The sequence below is a fragment of the Equus asinus genome, chromosome 24 (genome assembly GCF_041296235.1).
Source record: "Equus asinus isolate D_3611 breed Donkey chromosome 24, EquAss-T2T_v2, whole genome shotgun sequence".
NCBI lineage: Eukaryota > Metazoa > Chordata > Mammalia > Perissodactyla > Equidae > Equus > Equus asinus.
Window position 1 is genome coordinate 45631023 of NC_091813.1, and position 19442 is coordinate 45650464.

Consider the following 19442-nt stretch of genomic DNA (forward strand, 5'->3'; position numbering starts at 1 on the left):
AAAAAAAAATTCTAGTTTTCAGAGTCTTTTGGATTTTAGAACTACAGATAAGGAATTTTGGACCTGTATAATAACCCAAAGTAGTGTAAGGCCAGTGACATAAGAAAAACAAAGGATAACTGTAGAAATATAATGAATGGAAAGACCACAACCAGCTAAATATCATGAAATAGATAGTATTTGATGAGAGCCTTCAAAGACACAAAGGATTATGACAGGCAAATATTAGTACAAAAGGTAATTTTGAGACATACTTGCTCTCAAAACATTTCACAGACATACAAAACAGCAAAGACAAATTCAGAGACAGGAAACTACAGTACATATTTGGGGAAGAAAGAGAATGCAGTGTGACTGAACTATATAGAGTAAAAGTAGAAGAACAGTGAAAGAGAAGAATGAAAAGATAAATCGAGGACAGATACAATGGGCAATGTTGCTTGTCAGGACGAAGAGTTTGTCCTTAATCCTGGAGGAAGTGAGTAGTCAGGTGGAAATAGTTTTGAACAGAGAAATGATGTGATATGATTAGTGCTACAATGGAGAAAGATTAACTTGGCAGGAGGACTGATTCAAATTGGGAAAGGCAGAAGCGTAGCAGACCAGTGACTAAAGAAGTAATAAGTACTTTAACTAGGGTGATGGGTGAAGTAGAATGATGGCAAGATATTCAGAATCCATAAGGCATTTTCATCAACATGATTTTTAATAATATAGTGCTTACTGTGTGTCAGGTACCATTCTAAATGCGCTGTATTTCAAGAAAAACTATGAAAGTGTTTAACTCCATTTTATAGATGAGAAGATTAAGGCATAGAAAGTATAAGCAATCCTACACTGAGTAAGTTGCATGGCTAGGATTTGAATCCAGGTGGATACGACTCCAAAGTCCAAATGAGTATGACCCTAAAGTGACATAATGTTAAGTCCTTAATCTGAAAGCTGAACAAATTAATTTGTCAAAAACTCACCATTCCACTTGAATGCAAACTATATAAGTTAAAGACATATATACTATAAACTCTAAAGCAAATCCTAAAATTTCCCAAGGAGTTATAGCTATTAAGCCAACAAAGGAAACAAAATGGAATCATTAAAAAAAACTACTAAATCTAAAAGATAAAAAAGGAGATAAAAGGGACAGATGAACATTAAGACAAAAAGAAAACAAATAACAAAATGGTAGATTTAAACCCTACCATATCAATAATCACATTAACTGTAAATGATCTGAATATGCCAATTAAAAGACAGAGATTGTGAGACTGAATTAAAAAAATCAAGATCCACCCACATGCTGCCTACAAGAAACCTGCTTTAAATATGAAAACAGAAATAGGCTAAAATAAAAGGATGGAAAAAGATATACCATGCTAATAAAAAAAAGCTAGAGTGACTATATTAATATCAAAGTCAATTTTAGAAAAAGAATATTACCAGAGATAAAGAGGATCATTCATAATAAGTCACTTCAGCAAGAAGACATAACAATCTAAGATGTTTGTGCACCTTATAAAAAGCTTCAAAATCAAGTAAAATCTAATAGAACTGCAAGAAAAAACAGAAAAGTACCCAGCAGTAGTCAGAAATTTTAACATCTCTCTTTACTTAACTGACAGAACCAAGAAGGCAGAAAATCAATAAAGATATAGAGCTCTTGAAGAACATCATCAACCAACTTGACCTAACTGAATTTTAAAGAACATCCTACCCTAAAACAACAGAATACACATCTTTTTAAGAGAAGTAACATTTACCAAGAAAGACCATACTCTGTGCCATAAAGCAAGTCAGAATAAACTTAAAAGGATTCAAGTCCTACAAAGTGTTTTCTGACCACAATCTAATCAGAAGTCAGTAACAGAAAGACATCTGGAAAATTCTCAAATATTTAGAAACTGGAAAACATATCTCTAAATAACCCCAAATCAAGGAAGAAATAAAAATTAAAAGTTATTTTGAACTGAGTGAAAATGAAAACAACATATCCAAATTTGAGAGAAGTGACTAAAGCAGTAGACAGAGGGAAATTTATAGCACTAAAATGTCTGTATTAGAAAAGAAGAAAAGTCTCAGATAAATGGCCTCAGCTACTCTCACCTCAAGAAACTAGAAAAGATAAAGTAAATTAAATTCAAAGTAAGCAAAAGAGAGCAAATAGTAAAGATGAGAGCAGAAATCAATGGAACAGAAAACAGAAAAATAATGGAGGAAAAAAAAATCAATGAAACCAAAAGATAGTTCTTTGAGAACATCAATAAAATTGATAAGCCACTAGCCAGACTGATCGGGGGAAAAAAGATACAAACTTCCAATATCTGGAATGACCACAGATTCTACAAATATTAAAAGAATAGTTAGGGAATATTATAAATGACATACACCAATAAAGTAAATACGTTAAATGAAATGGACAAATTCCTTAAAAGACACTACCAAAGTTCACTCAAGAGGAAACACATAGCCCTTTGAAAAAGAAAAACAATAGTAGAGGATTTATACTACCTGACTTTAGTACTTATTATAAAGCTATATTATTCAAGGTAGTGTGGTAGTGGTATGAAGAAAAACAGTCAGTCAATGGAAAAGAATACAGAGTCCAGAAATAATCCCACACATATATGGTCAAGTGATTTTTGACATAGGTGCAAAGCAAACTGAGTAGAGAAAGGATATTCTTTTTCTTTTTAATGGTGCTACAACTGGATATCTACAATTAAAAAAAAACTCCAAAAATCTCTGATCCTTACCTCACACCATGTGCAAATGGGCCATAGACCTAAATGTAGAATGTAAAACTATAAAACTTCTAGAAGAAACCAGAAATCCCTGTGGCTCTGGATTAGGCAAAGATTTCTTAGATATAATACCAAAAGCACAATCCACAAAAGAAAAAACTGTTAAGTTGGAATTTATCAAAATTAAGAACTTCTGCTTTTTGAAAGACACTGTTAAAGGAATGAAAAGAAAATCCACAGGTTGAGAGAAAATATTTGCAAATTACATATATGATAAGGTACATGTTTCTAGAATAAAGAACCCTTAAAATTCAATTAGAAAACAAATAACCTAATACATGGCCAAACATTTGAACAGATACTTCACAAAATAAAATACACAAATGGCATATGAAAAGATGATCATTAGTCTTAGACTAGTCAGACTATTAGATCAACATCATTAGTCAAATACAAATTAAAGCCACAATGATATACTACTACATACCTATTAGAATGGCTAAAACTAGAATGGCAAGGATGTGGAGCAAATGAACTTGTACTTTGATTGTAGAAATATAAAATGGCATAGCCTCTTTGAAAAGTACTTAGGCATTTTCTTATAAAGTTAAATATATGCCTACTATATGACCCAGACATTTCACTTCTAGGTATTTACTCAGAAAAAAAGAAAGCATATGTCCAAACAATGACTTGTACATGAATGCTCACAGCAGCTGTATTTGCAATAGTCAAAACCAGAAAACAACATAGACAGCATCAACAGATGAATAACAAAATTGTTATCTACTGGAATAGTATTCATACAATGGAAGAGTATTCAGCAATAAAATGAACAAATGATGGATGTGACAACATGGGTAAATTAAAATCATTATGATGAATGAAAGATGCCAAACCAAAAAAAGCATATACTATATGATTCCATTCATATAAAGTTCTAGAAAATGTAAACTAATCTATAGTGACAGAAAAGAGATTAGTGGTTGCCTCAGGTGGGAGTTGGAGTTGGAAGGAGTAGGGAGAAGTATGTAGGGATTATAAAGGAAGACTAGGAAATTTTGGGAGGTTCATTATCTTGACTGTCACGATTGTTTCAAGAGTACATCCATAGTCAAAACATCCAACTGTGGGGGCTGGCCCCGTGGCTGAGCGGTTAAGTTCGCGCACTCCGCTGCAGGCGGCCCAGTGTTTCGTTGGTTCGTTCGAATCCTCGGCGCGGACATGACACTGCTCGTCGAACCACGCTGAGGCAGCGTCCCACATGCCACAACTAGAAGAACCCACAACAAAGAATATACAACTATGTACCAGGGGGCTTTGGGGAGAAAAAGGAAAAAATAAAATCTTTAAAAAAAAACAAAAAACATCCAACTGTACAATTTATTGTATGTCAATTATATTTCAATAAAACTCTCAAAAGTCCTCTCAAAAGTCCATTTAACTAAACAGCATTAACCATTTATTCTAACATAATCAATACTCATACTATGCTATAAAATACTTATTTTCTACCACCTGTTACCAAAAAATAAATGATTTAAATTTATGACAGTAATTAGACATCAACTTCAATGTGCAAGAGGGACAGTTTTTCAAAAATCTTTCTGGAAATACACAAGCAAAAAATCTTAAAGACTGATTAAAACATGGTGCAGGGGTCGGCCCGGTGGCACAGCAGTTAAGTTCCCACGTTCCGCTTCAGGGGCCAGGGTTCGCCAGTGTGGATCCTGGGTGCGGACATGGCACCGCTTGGCAAGCCATGCTGTGGTAGGCGTCCCACGTATAAAGTAGAGGAAGATGGGCATGGATGTTAGCTCAGGGCCAGTCTTCCTCAGCAAAAAGAGGAGGATTGGCAGCAGTTAGCTCAGGGCTAATCTTCCTCAACAAAAACATGGTGCAAATTCAGACAAGCTAGAGTAGATCAGTAAGCTTTGCTATCTTCTGTCAACACATTACAATCCTACTCTTGACTTGAAAATAAATGTAGCTATCACAATGGAAAACTGGTGAGTATGGCTTTAACTATTCCCATCCCATGACTAAAAAAAATCTACGATTATAAAATAGTATGTGAGCTGGGTGACTAGGCGTTTGTAATTTGCCTATCAAAGTCAAAAATTTCTCCACAGAAACATTTTACATGGTGGCAAAGTTCCAGGACAGGCCAGTTCCCAAATCCCATTTAAGCAGTAGGGATTAATTATCCTCTCTTTCTTCTGCATCACTGTTTCTCCCTCTATTGGATCACTGTCATCAGCACAGACACACGCTATAATTTCATCCATCTTTAAAAACAAAACAATAACATCAACAAAAACAAACCTCTCTTGGTCCTACTCCTCCCTCCAGCCACTCTAACCCCTCCCCCTGATTTCTCCACTCTCCTTTATGGAGAAATTCCTTGAATGAGTTCTAATTTCTCTCCTCCAATTCTCACTTAAATCAGTCCTATGCAGGCTTTCATTTCCAGCACTGTACCAAACCATCTCACCAAGGTCAGCTCTCTGTTACATTCAGTGGTTATTTCTCAGGCATCTTCTCACTCAACCTCTTAACAGCATCTGACACAGCTGTTATTCCTTGAAACCACTTTCTTAAACTGGCTTTCAGGAGACCTCAAATTTCCCAGCTCTCCTCCTCCCTCCTTCTCCGTATCTTCTGTACCTCTAAATCTTTGAGTACTCCAAGACTTAGGCCTTGGATCTTCCTTCTTATTTTTATCGTCACTCACTCCATTAGTGAATTCATATTAAATTCTTAAAGTGACATATTTCTATAGCTAACTTAAAGAACTTGCATGCTTCACTGTCATCCTCAAATACAGTCAATTACAGATAATTCCACCATAATTTGGGAAGGCAGCTGCAGATGAAAAACAGATTCAAATAAACAAAAAAGTTAAAAAGAAAAATAAGTGACTTAATTTTCAACAAATCATCACCATCTTTATTTAAGTTCAATATTACTGGTATAGCGAATTACTTAAAAACTAAAAATAATAAAGCTGAATTGATGAATACCAAAACGAATACTTATTTTTTATTCTAGTCATTTATTACATTAAAAACATTTAAATACCACACTAAATAGTTCATAAAAAATGTAAATCATGGCCTTATTTATGGTCCTAGTCTCGTGGGCCTATAAGAGTAACATCTTATATTAATATAGACTTGCATCAAAAGCATTTTTATAATTATCTCATTTTACCCTAAAAAAGACTTCATAAGGATATTACAGTAAATACTATTTTAACCAGCAGTGTCTGCTCCTAATATCACCTCTCACATAACAGTCAGACTTCTAAGGAGCAAATTCAACGCATTTAAAATTTGTTGGAGAACTGAAAAATCCACCCCTACTACACGAAATATATATTAAAATTCATGTTCAACTGATGACAGGTCCTTAATGTCATCTTTCTGTACTTACTACAAAATTACAAAAAAGAAATTTACATTTTCCTTTTAATGCTAATCAAGGAAACTAAGTCCTTTATATATACTTCTGTTAAGTACCTGCTTTATTTCATTTACTACTTTAACTAGAGTGACAGTGAAAATGATGATTTTTATGATATTAACACTAATCTATATATGAGGTACACAGTTGTTGGCTGCCTCTATCACAAAGAAAAAGACTTAGTTTTGAAAGCAAGAAGGGGAAGACACTTATAATTGAGCATTCATGAGTAACGCATGACCCCTTTCCTCCCTCCAAGAGTCCTACCCCAAACGCGGTGGCATGTACTGCCTGCCGACCCCAGCGCAAGTGTTAGAAGCATACAGACTAAAGCAAGGCTTTTTAAAGTGCACCCCATCTCTCTTGAGGGTTCCACTGTCAGTACTTCCAATCCTGAAGACTGAAGAGTAGCACCTTCCCTTCTACCACTAAACATATCAAGTGTCTGTACAGAGCCTTCAACAGTTCTACTCCAACAACTTCATCTCTGGAGAAAGGCCCCTTTCTGACCTAAATATTCTATCTTAACCCTCCAATTCCTCGTTATAAAATTTCTTTGTCTTTACCAAGTTCCTGTAATCCTTCCATTCTTCTCTATTTTCAAAACCATCAACACACTTGTGGCTTTGCCTCCCTTCCTACCTCACTAGCATTTCAGATTCCTCTTCAAAGGAGAACTGCCCCAGACCACCAGGCCTTACTCCCTGGTCCCAAAAGAACAGTGCTATCAGAATGCAACACATTATCTTCTCTCTGATCACACCTTCAGGACCCGCTTCTGGCTCTCCTTTTAATTCCCACTCTATGAAGATTAAGTCAGGAGTCAACATTTTTGTTAGACCCTAGTTCTTTCTACACTCTCTTCTCTTCATAAATCCACCTATTTTCAGAATCTTGAACTATCAACTCTAAATTACATATACAAACAACCCTAACATCCCTGTAAATATTTACTCCTGTTCTATCAGTCTGCCAGACAGCAACACAAGAATGTCTCATTAACCCAAAACATCCAAAAATCAAATTCATCATCCATGACTCCACTCTCTCCCCAAAAAGAAAATTTACTCATTCTCTAGACTTCTCTACTTCTAGTAACAATACCAAATCACTTAAGATTTGAGATCATCTTTAAATTAAAGCAAACTAATGGATTTTCTACTAATCAATTAAAAAAACTTTTGAGTATGTGAAAATTGCTGGCAAAATGACTGCCTTCTCATCAAAAGGATATGATACAGCCATTTTCATTCAACTCCTTTGATTGCACACTATTTTTACCCTGCACACGGCTTAAATCTGGAACCAATCCCCAGCACATACCTCCAATTTTGCTACCTAACAAGTAAATCAAAATAATTCCATTTTTTCCCTATATCTAGAAGAAGCTTGCATCAGAACAAGCATAAGAGACTGGACAGTTAAATTTTGGCTGGCATTGTGAAAAATCCTGTAGCAGTCTATGCTTAAAGCTTAGTTCCACCTCATAAAAATGAGAATTATACCTCTTCACAAGGTTGTTGTGAGAGTTGCACCACATATGCCTAGTACAGTGCCTAGCACATAACAGGTCCTCAAAAAGCGGTGCTATTGTGATTACTGGTGCCACTAATAAATTAGGAGCAGTATGGCCACATGGGAAGCCATTCTGCTTCTCAGGGAACCACTTACAGCATACTTTTTTCACAGTGTTATTTTAAAGCAATCTATGTCCCAAATTTTCTACAACAATTCTAATTTTGATTACTGTATTCTATTCCACAGTTCTTTTAACCATTCAAATATTACAAAATTCAACATTCTGTCCTCTAAACCTCATCCTTCACCCTACCTTTTATCTCCAGAAATTGCATAAAAATCCTGAGATGGTATGATAGTAACCATACTTTTGGTTCTGATGTTATGCAACAAATTCAAATGCAAATGTGATGCATTCTGCAGAAATATTTAAGAGTTAGACCTTAAGTAAACACCTGAGGATTCTAGGCAAAGTAGAAGCCATAGTCTATGCGTTAAATTTATGCACTCTTCTTTTAAAAATATTATATCTCACTTACTTCATTCAGGTCTCTGCTCCCCACGCTCTCCCTTACAAACCTACTTAAAGTAGTGGCTCCTCCCATTATTTTCTGTATCTATGCCCTGCTTTATTTTTCTTCATAGCATTTATTGCCACTCATCATTATATTACATGGGTATTTGTTTACTGCCTATCTCCTCCACTAGAATGTAAGTTCCACATGATTTTGTTTTGTTCTCTACTGAATACTCCACTCTTGGCAGAGCCTGGCAGATAATAGGTGCTTAATACACACTTACTAATGAATGAGTGAATGGAGAGGCCAAGACCCTCATGTGATGTATAACTTCACATGGTTTCTTAGAATGCAGTAGATCAGAAGACACAAATTAGAGAGGGAAGTTGCTAGAAGCAGGCATATAAACACTGAAAGCTGCTAACTAAACAAAGATGGAGAAAATTCAGAATAGCAAACACAGGGCCCGGCCCCATGACCTAGTGGTTGAGTTCAGCATGCTCCACTTTGCTGGCCCAGGTTCACAGGTTCGGATACCAGGCAGAGACCTACACCACTCACTGGCCATGCTGTGGCAGCGACCCACATGTAAAAAAGGAAGACAGGTACAGATATTGGCTCAGGGCTAATCTTCCTCAGCAGGAAAAAAAAAAGCAAACACAGTAATGTAGGCCAGTGATGTAGGATCACTTGTTATATGGATAAACAATTCAACATCCTTTAATAATCAACACCTTTATTATTACAACAAATAATACTATTAGTAGGTCTTCACAATGAGTCAATTCATCAGTTTAATTGAGTATCTATATATATGTATAAAGCTTTGGTAGGTCCTAGGGGAATCTTTATCATTAAGAAAAAGTTAAATTATGTTCCACATGCTTTGTTTAAAGAAGCAGAAAACTGCATAATATTTTTAGAACTATTTCCATGTAAAGTAATTAAAATACAAATTTTACTTTTAAAGGGAGAAGTCATAATTTTTTGGAAAAGACATGTAAATGGAATCTCTTAATTCCCAATAAAGTCAGATGAAGGAACCATTACAACATTTTATAAGTTTAAAACTTAATCTAATTTTTCTTTAAAAAATAATTTCAATATCGACCTATAGATCATTAGGCTTATCAACAGCGTATCCTCATCTTTGTTAGGTAGGATTTTAAAATAGATTAGTACATTCCTCTTTTTAGCACAATTTCTATCAATACTGGTAAAGTTACACTTAACCCAATACCCATTTCTCTCTTTCAATCATAAGCCATTCAGAGACACTGTACAATCAGGTGCTGCATAATGATATTCTGGTCAATGACGGACTGCATATACAACAGTGGTCCCATAAGATTAGTACCACAGAGTCTAGGTGTGCAGCAGGCTAAATTATCTAGGTTTGTGTAAGTGCACTCTGTGATGTTCACACAATGACAAAACTGCCCTAGGACGTGTTTCTCAGAACGTGTCCAAGTCATTAAATAACACATGACCGTAGTTGAAAACCTTGAAAAAGGTCCTTCTCGACTGCCAGATTTACATACACTAAGCAAGAGCTTCTCAAACATTAATGTATATACCAGTCACCCAGGAATCTTCTCAAAATGATTCAGTAGATTCTGATCCAGTAGATATGGGGTAGACCTAATATTCTGCATTTCTAACAAGCTCTCAGATGTTGTTGACACCATTGGTCCACAGATCACGCTTTTGAGTAGTGATGAGTACTAAAGACTGTGTTACCTCAAAAATCACTAAACCACTTTAGAGAAGAATATTGAAATAAATGAAAAATCTAAATTCTATCCGATTAACAGTCTTATCAAAATGTTTCAGAACATATACTGACTGCCAAGTTGTAGAGCGACATAAAAATGGCTTTGCTTATTTTTCTTAGTTCTTACCTTCATAAAATCTAACGTATTCTATCATAAGTTTAAATATCAGCTGCTATCAACACATTATTTTCTCAATTAAGTTTTTAAGGTGTACTTATTATTTAGCTATCTCCCTCAGAATCAACTATGGCCCCTTTCTCAGAATTACCAATAATTCAAAATCTTGTACTAGGCAGCCCAGTCTCAAGCTATTTAATTTTCAAGGTGCCTGACTACTAAGCCTCATAGTTTACATCACAATTTAATATACCTAAATCATCTAACCTTTATATAGTGCTTTATAGTTTACAAATGCCTTCTAATATAACATTTAATACTTACAACTCTCCAAGATAGTTATCATTTACATTTTACAGAAAAGAAAACTGATCAAAAATAAAATGGTCCAAGATTACAAAATAAGTGAAAGCCTTAAGAATTAAATCCAGTCTTCTGATTTAAATACAGTCAATTCCTGATTAATTCCTGGGTAAATGGCTGGAAGAGATATAGATAACTGAAAATAGCCATTAAAATTAAAATTGCAGTTCACTGAAAGAGAGTTATTAGAGCACAGCCTGTCACATAAAAAGAAAGAAAGCAGCCCTAAACATCTAAGAGTGGAGAACAAGTGAAACAAATTTTAGGATATCTATACAATAGAATACCACACAGAGTTTTTTCCCCCCTAAATATGGTACTTCCAGGTTCCACTCTAACAGCATGAAAGTCACCACTCCTTCTCTCACAATAAGATAAAAGTTGAACAAATTGAAAACCAATGGACTTTTCTTAGATCCATCAGAGACTGAGGTCACAGGACAAACTGTCACCCAAACTAGAGGAATGGTGAATACATATTAACTAAAGCAGAAGCCACAGGAACCAAAATCTGGTATGAACACTTAAAAAGCAACTTCAACAAGATGCTGGAGGCTGACTGTGGACTAGTTTGAGAGTCAAAATTCCTGGGGGTCTAGTCTAAGGGGAGCTGCTACACTTTCCTAGGTTTTATGCCCCATGGGGCTCTCACAGTGAGGATCAAAGAAAAATCTCCCACTTGGTCAGGAAAGGGAAAAAGTACCCTGTTTTAAGTAAGTCCAGAGAGTTCTCCACAACAAAAGCCTATTCAGCAAAGGAAAAGACTTTACCAAAGTCTTATCCAACTTAGGGAAAGAAAAATTACCCAATTCCTGCCCATTCTAGTCTTAATGACATATCTATATGGGTGACAGGGGGTTTAGAAGCACTTGTAAAGGCCCAGGGAGACAGACCCAGCAAAAGACTGATATCTAACCACAGGATTACAGAGCACTTCCCCACCCCCTACACCTCAGCACCACATGAATAGGGCTCCTATATAATAACAGGACTATAGCTGAAAAAACTGCAAGGCTCAGACTCTGTTTAAGATGTTTCTAGGGAAACTCAAAGACAACAAGGGAAACAAAAACAACCTCAGTTCCTATTATCCTATTTATTATGTCTGGCTTTCAAGAATAAATTATAAGTCTTGCTAAAAGGAAAGAAAAAGCACAGTTAGAAGAGACAAAGTAAGCATCAGATTCAGATATGGCAGAGATTCTGTAATTATCAGACTGGGAATTTAAAATAACTATGATTACATGCTAAGGGATTTAATGAAAAAAATGGACAACATGCAAGAACAGATGGGTAATGTAAGCAGAAAAATGGAAATTCTAAGAACCAATCGAAAAGAAATATTAGAAATCAAAAACACTAACAGAAATGAAGAATGAAAATCCTTTGATAGGATCATCAGTAAATGGGATACAGCTGTGGAAAGAATCAGTGAGCTTGAAGAAGTATCAACAGAATCTTCCCAAACTAAAACATAAAGAGAAAAGAGAATGAAAAAAACAGAACTTCACCAAGAACAGCAGAACATTCTTCTCAAGCTCACACAGACCATCCACCAATACAGACCACATTCTGGGCCATTAAACACACCTCCCCAAATTTAAAGGAATAGACATCATACACTGTATGCTCTGAGACCACAATGGAATTAAACTAGAAAGCAATAGCAGAAAGATAGCTAGAAAATCCCAAAATATTTGGAGACCAAACACCACATTTCTAAGTGACACGAGTCAAAGAAGTCCCAAGAGAAATTTTTAAGTATTTTGAAGTAAATGAAAATACAACTTATCAAAATGTGTAGGATCCATCAAAAGCAGTGCGTAGAAGGAAATTTGTAGCACTAAATGCATATATTAGAAAAGAACAAAGATCTAAAATCAATAATTGCAGCTTCCACCTTAGAAAATCAGAAAAAGAAGAGGAATATAGGCCTAAAAAGCAAGCAGAAGAAAAACAAATTAGAGGAGAAATCAATGAAATTGAAAATAGGAAATCAACAGAGAAAGTCCATGAAACCAAAAGAGGGGTCTTTGAAAATATCAACAAAACTGATAAATTTCTAGCCATGTATCATGATGTATCACACAAAGTTTTTATTTTGGTTTTTAAAATAACTAAGTGCTAGTCTTCATTCTCAAGCAAAATATGAAATGATTCTCCTGTTCCTCCCTTTTTGCTTAACCTTTCCACAATTCTCTGGTATGATCTCTAGTACATGTATGTTACAAAAATTTACCCCAAAAAAGACCAACATAAGACAACAGATGTCTTATTAAAGAGTGATAAACAAAAAAGCTTATTTACTTTTGTAGCATAATGTGAAAACATGAAAGACTTCATATATTTTAGTGGAAGAATTGAATAAGTTAATCCATGGCCTGACACACAAGCCTTTTCTTTTTCTTTTCAAATGAGTTAGTCAATATAGAAGCGTTAACTTATGAGAGTAGAGCTGACTAACTGTTACTCAAGAGGACAGAATGGCAGGAAGCTCTACCATTGTCAAACAAACCCCAAATAAAGCACCGCTGCCATTATCATCCAAGAGGTATTATCACACCCCAAATCCACGTCCTTAGAATTCTTTTACAACTGTTAAAGAAGCTACCTATCTTGGTAGCATGGGGTATTAAGAACAAATGGGATATTGAAATCTGTGTTCAAATTCCACCTCTACCATTTTTATTAGCCACGTGATCTTCTACAAATTACTTAATCTATAAGAAGACTATGTAGGTTGGCTGGTTGTCAAGTACCACAAATACAAGTTCAACTAGTTTATGCAAAAAGGACAACTTATTGCAAAGATTTAGAGTGTCTCTTGGAACCCAATCTCAGGACCATGGACAAAGACATCTGAATACAGTCAGGACTCTTTGTATGTCTGCTTCTCTCCTTGGTCATTCCTCCAGATGCCACTGCTTATCTAGTTCATATGGCAAGAAACAAGGCCATTAACAGTTTCTGAGTCTTGTATCTTACAGCTGCAGCCACCAGAGAGCAAACAAATTATTCAACCCTCTGGGCACTTAGGATCCAAGAAAAGTTGAGTGGCCTGGCTTAGCACAGGTATCTAGAACTGGACCAATAAACTACAGAAATGGGCAGAATTGTGATTGACCTCCCTGGCCCCTCCAAGCCAGAATGATCTTTTTAAAAGACAGATCTGATCCAGTCATCGACCTGGTTAAAATCCTTTATGGCCTTCCCCAATACACTAAAATCCTAAGTTCCACTGAACCAAGACTTATGTGGGCCTTCAATGGTCTGGCTCCTGTTCACCTCCTGCAACCTCGTATCAAGCCACAATCCCTCTTGCTCACCTTAAAGTTGAGCTTTATCTACTCTGGCGTTTTTTTAGTTCCTTGAACCTACCAAGCTCTTTCCCATCCCAAAACTGTTTTACACATATTCTTTGCACTCTCTCCATTTTGCAACTAGTTAACTTGTACTTATCTTTCCTCAAAGAAGCCCTCCTTGACTCCCAAGGTAAATTAGGTTCCCCATTCTTTTCCTTTATAACACTCCCAAAATTTCTAATTATAAATGTGTATATTTGTTTAGAATCTGTTAACTCTAAGAGAATCAAGAGCTGTGTTGCTCTCTATTATATCCTTCTAACATCTAGTTGACCCTCAAGAATTACATGCTGAATGAATTGGCTTAGCATGAGACAGGGAGTAATCACCACTAGATCAACCAATTGCAGAAGAGGAGGAGGGTAGCAGGCAGGCAGAATTACTGTTATCAAGTTATTAAAATGGCTGCTCTAGCAGTAACTTACTGGGAAGAGAAAGTGGTTCCCAGAGAACTCGAGTTTCTGCTAAGCAGAATAAGCAACTTGTTTAATTTAGTTAAGCCCCTTCTCCCAGAAAATCCTCACAGAACTATGATATCAAGTGAATAAGATAATATATGTAACAGTACCTATACACTGACTTGCACATATACAAGCCGTCTTAGGAGACTATGTTATCTGTTATTCTTGAATATTATTAACCTTCAAATAAGAAGTTAACTAAAAACCTACAAAATACTCCACTGTATATGACAAACATAGCTGTTTTCATGACCCCTTTTCTTACAGCATCCTGATCTTTTCACCTTCCTAAGAGAATTAGGTACCTGCTATCCTGTAGTAATTGTATCCACTCAAATATACCTTTAGCTTAAACCAAAGAACAAATACTGGAAACAGAAAAATGAAGCAAAGCAAAACAAATCAACCAACCAAAACAACAACAAAACTCCTGTCCTCAAGGAGTTCATAAACTCACTTTCTCACTCTGCCTCCAACCCCACCACACCAGTACTCCTGCCGTACAAGTTCCACAGCACCCAAGGTAAGGCTGCCAGATTTAGCAAATAAAAATACAAGATATCCCACACATTATCTGCCAATCCTATCCCCAGGCCACACTCCGTCTCTTTACCTTCATACACCCATTGCATAAAATCAGTTCCAATATTTTTCCTTATAAAAACATTTCCCTGGAGATTCACTGGATATGCTTTCTCCAAAGTATAAATAAAATCTACCTTGATTTTACTTATAGGCTGCCGGTAAAAAAACTCAAAAGAGGAAAACAAAAGAAATCATCTTAATTCTGTCTCTTGGTGGTGCTGGAAGTTAAAAAAAAAAAAAGGGATAAAAACAGACAAAACAAAACAACCAGTATAACAAGAAAACTCCTTTAAAAACCTAAAACGTCTTGCTTCCAAGAATAAGCATGTGAGGAAAAGATTAAGACTATTATCTTTTCAGGGGTGGATCCAGAAAGGAGAAATTCCCTGACAGGATGTATGTAAGCAATAATATTAGAAAGGGAAAATGAACTATCAGAAAAAAGGGGGGTTACACTGAGCTTCAAAGCGCCTCTGAATTTTATTTATAACAATCTCAGAGATCATCTACTTCAACCTTCTCACTTTAGAACTGAGAAAACCAAAGACCCTGAGAGGTAAAATGACTTGCCCAGTGTTAACACAGAAGACACTAGCTCCTTTTGCTCTCATCCTCCAACCTCTTGCCCCAGATGACGTAAGGCTACACCACCCACTGAACTGAAGAAGATCCTCCTCCTCACCTCCAGTGGGTGTCAGAGGACAAGTTCCTAATATATTGTCGTGCGTAACACAAGAGAAATGTATTCCTAGCATTTCAAGGTAGATTCTGAACTGATTTTCCCAAAGATTGTTGTGCACAGTATTAGAGGTTTTTCAATATAATATTTATGCTAATTATTATTAATATAATTTCATAATTCTCTAGTATTATTAGCCTAATCCTCTAATTCAGGTATATTATGGTTTAAATTTGGTGGGTTGCCTGCAAATCTAACCACTAAGCATAGTGTTTCTGAGAGAGTAAGTTCCAAGTTCTAAACCATTTTACAAGTTTTAAAGTATAATCAATCTCATTCCAAGTTAGGAACTACCAATACACAAAGACTCAAAATTATAAACTGAATATGATAACTAAAAACACATAAAAAGCTTCATTTTATAAAAAGCTCCACCTTAGGGGTCATTTATTTATTTTTTGCTGAGGAAGATTCGCCCTGAGCTAACATCTGTGCCAATCTTCCTCCACTTTATATGTGCATCGCGGCCACAGCATGGCTGACAAGTGGTGTACGTCTGTGACCCGGATCTGAACCCACAAACCTGAGCAGCCAAAGCAGAGCACTCCAAACTTAACCACTATGCCACAGGGTCAGCCCCCAAGGGTCATTTATTTTTAAAATTAGTTATTCAGGAATGTTTAGCACAGGATATAAAAGATGTAAACATACATCTTTTTATTAATATTTCACTGGAAAACCAAAATAAGTCAAAAAGAATCAAACACATGTCTATACTAATCTAATTTAGGAAAAACATCAACAGAAAAACCTTCAATGTATATTTTCATGAAGTGAGCTATAAAAGGTAAGAAGAAAATTGTCATTTCATAAATGACAGGTTGATGATGTATATATTACAGAGTACTTAGTGCTAGTTCAAAAAATGTGTGGATACAGGAATTATATCTGAACAGGTAAATGAAGTTCAAAGAACCTCCAAATACATTTTTCTCTCTTCTCTTGAGATAAAGCTATATGTTTCACAAGTTAAAATTAATGTTTGAGAATCTATTTTTAAAAATTTCTACTCAGTACGTTAAATCAATAGATATCCTTCACTCACTCATTTAATTGTCCACCAAAAAAAATTGAGCTCCTACCATTTGCTAAACACTATGCTAGTGACTTTGGATTTACGATAGTAAGCATCAGGTCAGTTCCTATCCTCAAGGAGTCTGGAAAAACCTCAAGTTAACTGTATTTACCCAAGTGATAATGACAGCTGAATTTCAGCTGGTCATTTAAGAAAACATTAAAAAATGTAATCAAATTAATTCTCAAAAAAGAAACTATACAATAGTAATCTTCAAGACATTTCAATAGTCTTAAAATTGATAGGAAATTTTCCCACAAAGTAACAAGAAGTACTGTTTTGGTAAAAGTTCCAATAATATAATATTTTACCAGCAGTTTTTGCTATGAAAATTAACTGAGTTAATCCTCCAATGAGGAAATCAAAAACTACTATCTACTGTGATAATGAAAATCAAGCACTGGGAAATAATACCCTAAACTATTCTGAAAATAAAGCAAAATGTATAATTAAATAGAGTAGTATACAATATTAAGACATTGCCTCTGAATATATGGTTATTTACAAACCTGTATAATTTAAAAATAGCTCCATATTATACCTTACAAATGATCGCAACATGTATTTTGGATTGTGTCATGTGAGAATTTTTCAATGAAAAAGGCCTTAATGTTTTCTGAAGATCTTATTTTTCACAAACTTAATTCAATACTCTACCTGTCTATTAACAAATGGTATAACGTTTTTTATCAATATTAACTACACCTATATTTATAACTACCTATAGGTATTAACTATAATAGTATTTAATAAATTTATAATACCAAATTTAATAAAATTTAATAAAATTTAATAAAATTTGCAATTTAATAAATAAATGAATAAAATTTAATAAATAAATTAATAAAATTTAATAAAATTTGCAATTATTAAAAACACAATGTATAAGAAACATTCTTCAATTTAGAGCCCTACGTCTCCAAAGCAAAATTCATTGTAAATCAGCCATTCTAACCTGCCACGGAAAATCCTAATGACATTTTTTCATTGTATTTTACAATGAAATATTTTCAACATCCATCAGCTAAAATATTTATATTTTCCTTAAAAGCATTCTGAAAACATCTTTACTGAACTTATGCATACTAATTAGTGGCATAAATGGGCACTATCTCTATTTACATGTAAGAAAACCAAGGCACAAAGGTGTCCATTTTGTAAATTGCAAGGTCATTTCCCAACCAAGCAATTGATCCTACATCATCAAGTTATATTATATGTGCGCCACTTCCAAGTGCCATAAAACAATTACTCTACCTTAAACCAACTGCCTCTGCAATGCCTATGTGCAATTCCGTTGTATCAAGAGGGTTAGGGCAACAAGCTTAAACAAGAAAAGCTGGGAAGGAAAGACTAGGAAAAGAAAAGGAAAACACTTCCTTTTGGCAGTGAATCATTTACTTTTAAATAATGAGATGTAAACAGTTTTTAACATAATAATCAAGTAACCAACAGTTGTTTTCCATTTTCAAAAAATATTTCCTCTTTCAGATAGATCATACAAAATTGGAGCCTACTCATCCTTGTAAACAAAACTTAGAAAACTGAGAACAAATTCCACAAGTAAATACATGATACTGCAAAGAAACGAACTGAATAAAAAATAAAATTTAGATAAATTAAGGAAGGCTCGTTATGGCAGTTAAAACCCTATCTTAAATATTAAATGCTTCCTTTCATTCAACGAAGGCTATGATTAGCAATCAAACATTCTGTTACTGAAAAATAAAGAAATACAAAACTTTTCTTATTCAAAACTTCAGAAATTTTATATCAAGTTCTTTATTCAAATCTCCGACATAAATAAAAATACTTTTCCTAAAAGAAACTTAGAGCATAAAGGAAAAACTGTTCCCGAGAGTTCAGACTGAGACTGCATTTGTAATTACGGTATAGTGCTATCAACGACAAGAAAAACGAAAGTTACCTAGCATTCAAGTTAAATTTAAGAACATTAGACGGGTTGAATGACCAATAAATCAATCACATCCATTACCGGAGAGAAATAAGACTTAGCCAATACGAGAATCTAACACCAAAGAAAAAATTAAAACATCATCCAAGACACACCTTATAGAGAAGAGGATAGGAGTAGACCGAGTCGTATTAAAGTATCTAGTGCAGCTTGGGATTAATCAATTAATCGGCTATAGGACAGGTTGTGAATGTTCAGACGGGCTTTCTTTTCATCATTATTCCAGTTCATCACCCGCAAGTGCAAGAGAAGGCGTCAGAGTACCGAAGCTAGGGGGCATGCTGTAGCAAGGGGAGAAGAAAAATGGGAAAGGTGCAATGGATGCTGCATAGTTGAATAATTATCTGGGTGGCACAATGGGCGAGTCCGGCCGACATCGGAGCTGAGTGAGCGGCTCCACAACTCTGCCCGAGACACCCCCCCATTAATAGGCATCGGAGGCGACCGCCGCGCTTCGCCTCCTCTCGCAGCGAAGAAAGAGAGCTCCGCACTCGCTGGCCCGTTATGTCCGAGGACGCAAACGCGCGCGCCAGCGCGCCGGGGCTCCGCCGCCGCCCCGTGCTGCAGCCCCCCCGGAGCCACAGGCCCGGGGGCGGGCGCGGGGGCGCTCAGGCGGGGCACCTCAGGTGAGACCCGCAGTCCCCCGCCTAGAGCCGCCTCGGGCGGTCCCTGCGACCGACACCAGGCGCGCCCGCCGGCCGCCGTCGCCCTCGGCTCCCAGCCCGGCTGGCGGGTGGGCGGCCAGACTCGG

The 19442-nt window shown here is 35.9% G+C and overlaps 1 protein-coding gene across 5 annotated transcripts in view; it reads right to left on the reverse strand.

Moving 5' to 3' along the window:
• WASF1 (WASP family member 1) overlaps positions 1–19442 on the reverse strand; it is a 61698-nt gene that overhangs the window by 41457 nt on the left and 799 nt on the right. For 2 of the 5 annotated variants that reach the window (XM_070496392.1, XM_070496390.1), the window contains exon 1: positions 18787–18924. The exons of the other annotated variants lie outside the window; for them this stretch is intronic. The gene's annotated coding sequence lies outside the window, so the exon portion shown is untranslated. Of the gene's footprint in view, positions 1–18786; positions 18925–19442 lie in introns of those variants that run through there. 5 annotated transcript variants of the gene reach the window in all.